Source organism: Nymphaea colorata, unplaced genomic scaffold (genome assembly GCF_008831285.2).
Source record: "Nymphaea colorata isolate Beijing-Zhang1983 unplaced genomic scaffold, ASM883128v2 scaffold0001, whole genome shotgun sequence".
Classification (NCBI taxonomy): domain Eukaryota; kingdom Viridiplantae; phylum Streptophyta; class Magnoliopsida; order Nymphaeales; family Nymphaeaceae; genus Nymphaea; species Nymphaea colorata.
In genome coordinates, this window is record NW_022204507.1 from 3,252,506 (window position 1) to 3,262,565 (window position 10,060).

Here is a 10,060-nt window from a genome sequence, read left to right on the forward strand (position 1 = left end):
CATACATGTATTAATATCTTTATATAAATATGTACAATGTATAATACCATTTATATGTTATGTATGCATTGTACGTATTATATATATTATATTATACATGTGTATACGCATATTACACAACACTATATGTACATATATATATGTACATAATATATACATTTGTATGTATATACATTAGCATATATGTATATATATTATACGTATGTATAAATATTTATATATCGATATATAGCATATATGTATATATATTATATATATGTATAATGTACAAACTTTATAAATATATATGTGTATGTGCACTATGCAAAGATTATGTTGTTTGTAGGGCTTGCGTCATAAAGTTCATAGATCTTAGATCAAATCTCAAACCTTGTAACTTGAGATCAATGCATTTAAAAGATAGTGGTGATCATAAGGGGGTGTTTGATGGCACTTCAAACTGGAATTAGAATGAAAACTCTAGTTCTAGTTTGATTTTTAATTTGATAGTCTAGAGTTTTGAGTCTAATTTTCAAAACGATGTTTTTGACAAAATCACAATTTAAAGATTAAAATTGATGAAATAAAACCATGATGACATGTGCTCAATGAAAAATGAACAAATTATAAATTTAAGGAATCATAATTCGACCCGTCAGAATGGAATCACGATTCCTAAATTTTGGTTCAAGAATGAAACTATAATCTTAAAATATAAAATCTTTGTTTCAGGATTCAATTCCCATTTCCTCGAAAAAAGAAAAATTTATATACATAATTATGCAATTCCGGCCTTGTCAAACAACCCATAAACGATCGTTTTCCAATCTGATATTTGTCAAAACAGTATATTTAAGCTAAATCCTTTGTTAAACCAGATACAATCGAGAGAGATCCAAAAACTGTCTGCCATCTAGACACATCTCTCTAATAACTTGCCCCCCCTTGATTGGAAGGGTCATTTCCCGAATCCCATCCTTGTTATGAGATAAACAACTCATAAGTTTAATCAATATGAAACACAAACAGAGAACCTTTCTATGGTTTTACCACACTGGATCCACTAAGGAAACGTTTTGAGTCCACTGGACCACAAAAGATGGAAAAGAAAAGCAAAGAAATGGGTTGACTATATCCAAGTGCACACATCATATGACGATTTTTGTCTGTTTTTTTTTGTCGTATTTTTTTCTCACATTTCCAAGTCAGATTCAACCTCACTCGCCTCATCCATACTGTAGTATTGGATTGGGGCTCGTCATTGAATTCGACCCTTCCGTTTTTTTTTTGTTTCTCTCCTTTTGCCATTTCGGGAAGACAAGAAAGAGGAAGAGCGACTGACGTCTGCTCAGAGAGGAGGAAAGTGGGGGAGATGGAATAGGAGAAAGAGGGGAGAGGGAAACATGATCAGAGAAGGGAGCCATGGTTTCCACCAGGCACAGCTCTACATCGACAAAGCTTTCTATGCCATCGCCGGTGCCAAGAAGCAAGCATCTCAAGGTATTCGGATGAAGCAAACCTTGCCTAAATCTTATTTGTTATTGTTTACCTATTCTTGGGTTTGCTGTTGACTCCAACATCTCATTTATGTGTTTTGTGGTTTTCATAGGGGTAGTTTTCTTCAGGGCTTGATTTTGGGGAATCAGGTGGAGAACTTGTTTTTCTTCGGGGATTGATTTGGTGGAATCAGGCAGAGAAATCTCATCCAAAAGAGGTGCCGGTCGCACCGATGGGCAATGTGTGCAACTCGAAGGAATTGGCACCGTCGTCTTCACGGTACCAGCTCCCCTCTGACCCGACGACCAGTTCTGTGGAAGATCCGGCACCAGCTGAAACCCCAGCTTCCAATCCAGATGCCGCGGTTGACAAACCATTCATGATGCCACCTCCTTCACCTGGTTTGTATCCCGAGTTCTACATGTGCCACTTGGGAGAATGATAATTGCGAAAACTGGCCTTCAGTAATCCTTTTTCCGTTTTGCTTATTGTGGGTTATGGCTTCTGCATTAGAGAAAGTGAATACAGTGCCATCGACATGGAATAATATTGATGAAAAGGACGCCTAATTTGGAATAATCAATTGTATGGGGAAGACTTATATCATAGTATCTGTAGGTATTTTCCCCAACCCACTTCATTATTGCTGATCGGCTTTAGGTCATGTATTGGGAGGTTTTTAGTGCCACAATTTGGTCAGGTTTCAGTTGTAGGCATCAGGTGGATCGGTTGCATGTAGTCCTGATTTCATCAACTAACATGGACTGGAGGTCTGTTCAGGGATTTATGTGTTTATAAAGTATGGTGCCTTCATTTCAATTAAGTTTTCATGCTCGTCAAGAATGTTAGTGTTGTATGTTGTTGCTGTGGATAGGAAATTTTGGAAATCTATGTTTGTTTCAGGCGAAACAGTTTCCTGAGTTCTTAGCTTAGTCATTTTTTTCTCTGATGTGGATTCAAGAGTTTTGAGATTCACCTCATCGCTTGGTCATGTTTCACAAGGTAGAACCTAACCTCTAGGGTTATGATTTGTAGTCAACGAATGAAAATCAGTTCTCTAAGTGGTGCAGCTTGGTTCAGGCATTTCATAGATATCTCAAACAGGAAGCAAGTCAACATATCATGCAAAGGAAGGTCATGGTAAGGAGTAGGTAGATGACATAAATAAAGTCAAGTCCATGACACCTCCATGTTTGACAACATTGTGTTTGGATGTTTTCTGCTAATGCTTTATTAGTTTGTGGTCAAGAACATATTTTGCAAAGTCCTCATGTAACCAGGGCACAAGACTGATCAACTATGCTGGATAGTCGTACATTTAGAGTCTAACAGAGTCCAATCCCATAATTGTCATGATCATGCACTTGATGATTTTACAATATCCACCACATTGGATTGGTATAGAAGTCCCTAGGAGAGTTGGTGAAGTTCTTTTTTCTACCCAACCAACCTATGCTATTTTGCATTCACCCTCTTCTTTAAAGTAGAATTCCTTCCTCTTGGTTATATACCATTTGATGTTAAGAATTTTTGTAAAAGTGATAATTTTCAGTTTTGCTTAAAAACATTTTAAAAGTATCTTCTCGCACAATGATGTGGCTTTTCTTTATTCTTAGTACCTCCTTGAGCGGAAGGATAAAATTTCAAATTTCTGTTGCCAAACAATGGAAGAGATCCTGAATATGAGCAGTAAGGAAAGGTCCTGTAAAGTTGAGAAAGTCGAGACTAGGTGTTTGCCAAAGCTGAATGCAAGAGAAAGAAAAAAAAAAAGAAGGAAAAAAAGCAAAAGGTGTTTGCCAAGAGATGAAAGACATGAAGGCAGAACTTGCAGGAATTGAATGTGAAAATCTTTGGTAGATGTGCGGTCCTAGGGCCAATATCTTCTCCTATTTTTTATTACATAAGATGCTGAAGATGATTGTTTTATGTTCATATTTTGGAAAGTGGAAGGCATCCGTTCTAGAGATTTGACGACATTGACGCAAAATGAATCATAATGCTTGTACAATAGGTGCCATGTGTAAATGAAGGCCATATTATTTGCGCAACACAAGCACTCATGCTTATTAGTTAAATTGTTCATTTTTTAACTATTTCAAACTAAAACTTGACATCTTTAGTCATAGGAGGAACTAACCAGTCTCCTTTGGTCATAAAATATGTTTGTCATTTCATTTCCAATCCCCTTTGGCCTTGAAAAATGTTGGCCATTCCATTACCAAACCATTAGTCCATTCATGGAATAGATGAAACTCCTCAAACCTAGTCAACTCATGTTGATTGTGATGAATTTCATTTCTTTGTGTCAAGAGATGCATATCATTTAGGATAAGTGATTAAGCCTGGCCCATTATTCCATCTTAACTGAGTGTCTTCAACATAACCCAGACTTAGGGTTGAGTCTGTCATAGGACACATCTTATCTCTTTTCAAAAGGACCAATCAATTTTGTAGTCTATTTTGAACTGTGACATTTTTGAAAGGTTCTATTGATCGAAGTTGCATGGGTTTTGAGTTTTATGTCCTCAAGTCCTTCATGGTTTTAGACGAGCATAATGCTCAATTTCTCTTGTATCATGTTAGTGTCAGATTAGTTGAATAGATCCTTTAGTTAGCTATTGCACATGTCCAGCGGTTAAGGTCATTGGTTTGATTTGTATTCAGTAGGATCCTATTTTGATTTAGTTTGATTATTTAGTTTTGTTGGGTTGGGCAATTGTTTTCTGCTTTAATGGTTTCCTGCATAGTGTCATGTTTAGTTTTAATTTCATTGTGACATGGATTGTTTAGGTGCTTTATTGTCTTCGGTTCTTCGTTTTCCTTTTTCAATGCCTTCACTTGTGTTGCGGACCGACTATTCTTCAGCGCAACGCTTGCCAAATAGGTTTGAAAAAGTCAGCCCGTGACAACTTGATTCTTTTGATAAAGATAATCTGGTCAAATTCATGGGTGTGTGTCACATTCTGATAGAGTCTTTGAATTGCATATCATACATTGTTATGATACAATCATGTGTTTGTTAACATGGAAGTGTACATTCTAAAAATATGTGAATCTATTTTGTTCATATCCAACTCGCTTATGATACAATCATGTGTTAATTTACATTTTAAAAATATGCCAAGGTCTGTCTCTAGAGTGGTAGAAAAGTTTTATTTTCTTAGTTATTTCAGTAGGGAGAAGAAACTGAACTACTGGTTGGTTTGAAGAATGGAGGTAATTGTGCTTGAATTATTCATTGCCTACTGTCATACTCTTTTGACTTTGGTTTTATTCCTCTTTCAATTTCCTGTTTCTTTCTTTTCTTTCAATAATGATTATTGTTATTTTGCACAGCTTATAGGTGAGGCAACTTTGGAGGTTCATGCCGTAAGTGCCACTGTCCTTTTCTCCTTTGATCATAAATTATTAGTGCAGAATCTAGCACTTCAAGCAAAAAAAAAGTGTTCTACAATGATATAATTGAAGTTGTTGAATCTGGTGGATTTCTTAGTGTGCAATTTCTGGTCACTACTATTTACTCTTGTTTTAGGTGGTAAACATGATGGTTGGAAAAGTGGATGACTGGAAGCTTCTTTTGATCATATTTAATGCAAGCTTTCTATAATGGGCATATTGAAGAAAAAAAAACGTGAGTTTACATTGTGCAGTTTCTGGATTCATAGATGTCCAAAACATTTGTAGGTTATGCAAATAGATGGAGGTCCTTAGTTGCAGCTTCCTTGCTTGTGCTTATAATTTTCTAACCTTTTTCTTTGTTCTTTTTCTACATGCAGCTTACTACTTTGGATATTTGAAGGATATATTTGGTTTAAACAAATCTAAAGCGGAAAGGATTATGCTTGATGTTTTCTCTGTATTCTACCTTAGACGGCTTTCAAAGGCATTTTCTCAAGAGAATTGGAGAGAGCAACTAGCAAAGGAACTTTCCTTCGCAGTGAACTGCATTTTGATCCAGTTCTTTCATCTGAAGATTCCTCCATGTATTTTTTAAGGGCATCTTTATTAATTTTAGAATTGCAGGTCAGCCCAACCCCCATGTTTATAATGGGGGATTCAGAGAAGATGTTGTACATGCATACAGTGAGACGTAAGCATTCTCTCTCCATGTTCAAAATGTGTCATGGCTTGGAGCCTCACCGATATTCCATTCTTGCTTTTTCATAATGTTTTTATCTCAATATTGGTAATTGAAATTGTCCTCAAAGCTTACAAATTTTCTGAATGAAATCTTTTATGGTCTGCAACAATTATTTTGATGACATTTTATTTCAATCATGAACTCACTAACACAGTCCTCTGTCATATATGTTCAACAGTTTCTATTTTTCATTGTTTAGAGAAAACAAGCAGGGGACTTGCATTGTGCCAGTATCACTAGTTCTTTCCACACCAAATCTGATCTCTTTCTATAAATGTAAGTGTGACTGGTTGAGCTTTCACATCAGTGAACTGGTTATGGCAAGTTCTTTTTTCTTGTACAAGATTACTTAATACTGCATCACATGAGCATGATCACTGTCCTCACTTGATTTTGCTGTGATAAGATACATCTCTTAAGATCACATGGACTTCTTGGAATGAATTTTAGCTTTTATCCCACGCATCTGATGTGAGTGCTCTGATCGGCACATCTTCATTTGTGTTGAAATCTGGTACTTTTGATCACCGATATGTATGTTTTGGTTCAGATGGGAGAAACTTGGTAAGTCCTCTATTTGGATATGACTTCTGGTATCAGCCCTGACACAAGACCCTGATTAGTTCAGCATGCGGAGCACCAAAATGTTTTACAAAAGGATTCAGTCTCCAACATGTAGAAGACGGTTGCTATGAAGACGTCTACATGTATACAGCTGGCCCGATGGTGAACTGAAACAGACTGGACCTTGGTAACTCAGATCTCCTACCTTTGGAGGTCAGTGTGACAGTGTCAAATATCGTCGCCCTGAAAAGTGCACGCTATGCTTGATATGATCATCTATTGTACTGGCTATTACTTATGACTAGTTTGATACTGTCCTGCAGATTCTATACAGGTTGCATTGGGTCTGCATTAAGCAGCAACATGATTAGGTTTTTCCAGACTCCAAGTGGATCATGGAGCCATGAGGTACCATTTGCTGATGTTCACATTACTATAAGTGTGCATATGTGAGAGAGTACTAGAGAGAGAGGGGGTCCTAAATTGCTTGTTTGTTTCTTCTATGTTGCAATATCTGTGACACCTTTCGGAATTGGATTATGCGCGACATGCCAGGACATATAACTGATTTTGTTATCTCACTGGATGATCACTTCCTTTACCTCTCAAACTGGCTGCATGGTGATGTCAGGCAATACAACATTGAGGACCCTTCAAAGCTTATTTTTGACTGGACATCTATGGGTTGGTGGACTCATTCAGAAGGGAAGCCAGATAGTTGCAGTATCTATAGATGGACTGGAGTCTCAGTTTGATGTTCCTGAAGTAAAAGTGTGTTTAAGTCATTGTTGTTCTTACCTTTTCTTGCTTTCCTGAGGGAAACAGACTCAGAGGTTGGCCACAAATGATCCGGTTGAGCTTGGATGGTAAGAGATTGTAGGTGACTAACTCACTCTTTAGCAGATGGGATTGGCAATTCTATCCAGAGATCTTGGAGGAGGGCTCACATATGCTGCAGATTGACATGGACACAGAGAAGGGTGGATTGCTCAAGAACCACACGGAAATAAGATGCATATTCAAACAAGAGTGCCCATTATGTTGAAGTACCACATGGGAATTGCTCAAGAAGCTCAACACCTTGGATTGTTGGATTAATTTGGAGATTTCAAAGAGGTGGCATGCCAACATTGTAGATAAGTTTTCAAATACAAAAGTAGATGTCTTCGTCGCATGTTCTCCCTCCATCGCATGTTCTCCCACCTTCACGAATGAAAAATGTTTCCCATCAAAGAAATGACAGTGAAAATTTTTTCCCAATTCTTTTTTTTTTTGTCCCACACCATCCTAGAAAGAGGACAAAAAGATGGATTGGGTTGCGGGCCACTTGAGTACAAAGTCAAGAACGGAATGCAGCAAAACTAGCCCATCCATATCAAGGTATAGTGGACAAGGCTCGAGCTGTCCAACCCCATCAAAGCACAGATTGAATCCTTTGTGGTTACTACAGGTTCTAACTAGAGGAAAGATCAGTGTTTCGGGACCAGGCTAAGACTCACTTATAAAATGGCAGTGGCCCGGAGGGTAGTGGAGAACGGGCAAGTGGCCCGGAGGGAAGTGGAGAACAGGCAAATGACCGAGGATGAGAGAGAGAGAGAGAAGAGGACTTTGGGGGGAAAAAGGATGAGGAAGATTTATGATAAAAAAAGAAGCAACACAAAATAGTGCTGGGTGGGTGAGCCTCTGTCTGTGTGTGAAATGTGTAAGAGGGTGTTACATGCCTGCCTGACGTTCACTGCAGATGAGATGCCAAGGTGTAACAGGAATCAATGACAGCGATGAGGGAGACAACGGCACTGAACAAGCAAAGGCCAGCCAAAGCACCGGCAGCCGTGGCAGTGGCGGTGGCAGACGCAGGAGGAGGAAGAGACATACACGAGTTAGACTCTTGAAACCATCTGCTTCTCCCCTCTTTTCTCTCTCTGCTGGAAGATTGATCAAGAAGTTTGCGGTTTTCCTTTTTCTAGTCTTGGCATTGTTACTTGTTTTAGTTTGCCCTACAAATACTCTTCGTGGGCTCAGAGTTTGTTCTAGTTAAATGTTGTTTCTGGTTGGAGGAGATGGCTGCGCCTTCCTCTTTCTCGAAGACCTGCTTCAAGCCGAAGTGTGGTGCCTCGTCATCGGAGAGGTGGTGGAAAGGATGGAGATTAAGGTCCAGCGACGTGGCCGAGCTCTGTGACCACTGTGAGTATGTTCTTTTTCCTCTGTTTCATTCTTTTTTCGTCTGGTCGTTGCCCGTCAAGGAGATCAGCGTAAAGAAGACATCCCTGTCGTTCTTGAAACAATTTTTTACATCCTCGTTGGGACGATTAAGTTGATGGATGCTGGAATTTTCTGTGTATAAAATTTCCTCAGGGTACAAAGGATCGTGATTCGCCAGAAATGTGAATTTTATTTTTCTTGAAGCTTTTTCTCGTTAATAATTTTCGGCAGAGTGACCAGTTTGCCGCCTTTGGAATCACATGGTTTTCTCTAAGTTGTCGCACTGAAACTGTTAGGAATTTTGAAGGGCTAGATTTAATATTGGATTTGACCCATCACGACATTTTCCGCACAAATGTACATGTTGATATCTATAGATTCATATATCAGAATTCAAGGCTCCCTTAAGATGAGGTCTACTTTTCTCTCTTAAGTTTTATCCTATGCATTCTCTTGGGATCTGCATAAGAATGCCGAAATCAATTTATTTTCATATTCTCCAGTGGAATTACATCAGCGTCCGCTTGAAAAAAACATAGATATCTGGCTTTTTCTTTCTGTGAATTTTTTACGGAGTCTGTATGTGTGGAGTGTATGCCCATGGTGATGATGTGCTGGGTGTCACGCATTGGAGCTGATTCGATAGGGAAAGCTATATGTCTTACTGTGGAAGCCTTCACTTTTCTTTTGATTTGGTGTGGAAGTCGATCATTTCTTGGTTATTGAAGTGGTGGTGTGCAGAAAATGTGGTTTCTCTTTCCCTGTTCTAGGCAAATTTTGTAAAGAATGAAGCTCTCTTATTTGTTTCAGTGCATGTAGATGCAAATACCTTTTTAATTTTGCATCTGGCCTGTAAAGTGGGACACTATTTTTCCTCTGATGGAATGCAGCATCGGTCGGCTACCCCCTTTTTTGTTGAGTGCTGGAGAGTTGGTTAGATGTCATACTTGTCCCTAATGAACCTTTGCCTGTCGTTGTGGTGATTGTGAAGAGTTGTCCATCACTAGCAGCTATTGGTCGCTAGAGAACAATTTTATCTTTTAGAATTTTGTATGCATAGAGGAATGAGGCTCCTTTGCTGTTGCTAGATTTGGATATTACCAAGTTATCACACCATTTGGGGATTTCATGTTACATGCGGATCTATTATATTTTTCCTATTTTTGATGCTTTTTCTGTAGAGAATTTCGTCAGAATCATTTTCTTTACTCATAGTCCATCTTTGAACCTCTTTTGAAAACTTTATCTCCATGGCGTTAACTGTTTTTGGTTTTTTCTTCTTTTCTTTTAATCACTTAGGAAGCAGTAACCAATATTCTGCCACATTCTGTTGATAACTCTTTTTTGATCTTGTAGTTCTGCGTATGATGAGTTAAGGTTTTGTGAAGATTTTCATTTCGATGCTTCTGGTGGAGGAACTGTGAGACATGTGGAAAGGTTAGAAACTGGGATGTAACACCAACTCTAGTTTCCCTGTGTTAAAAATATGAAAATGCTCTCACCTACTTCTCGTGCATCAAAGTGTAGCAAGTTGAAGAACCTACAAATGGAAGTGGCTACACTTTTTGTGATGAATTGCACTAATATCTGTTGTGATGCTTGAGAACACAAGCATCATCTTGTATTTTCTTATTTAGAAAGCAGTTAGATACGTTCAGGTTCCATTATGTCAAAAAC

The 10,060-nt window shown here is 38.3% G+C and overlaps 1 pseudogene; it reads left to right on the forward strand.

Annotated features, from left to right (window-relative positions):
• The first annotated feature begins 1,382 nt into the window (after positions 1-1,382).
• On the forward strand, positions 1,383-7,226 carry LOC116267874 (selenium-binding protein 1-like; annotated as a pseudogene).
• The last annotated feature ends 2,834 nt before the right edge of the window (positions 7,227-10,060 follow it).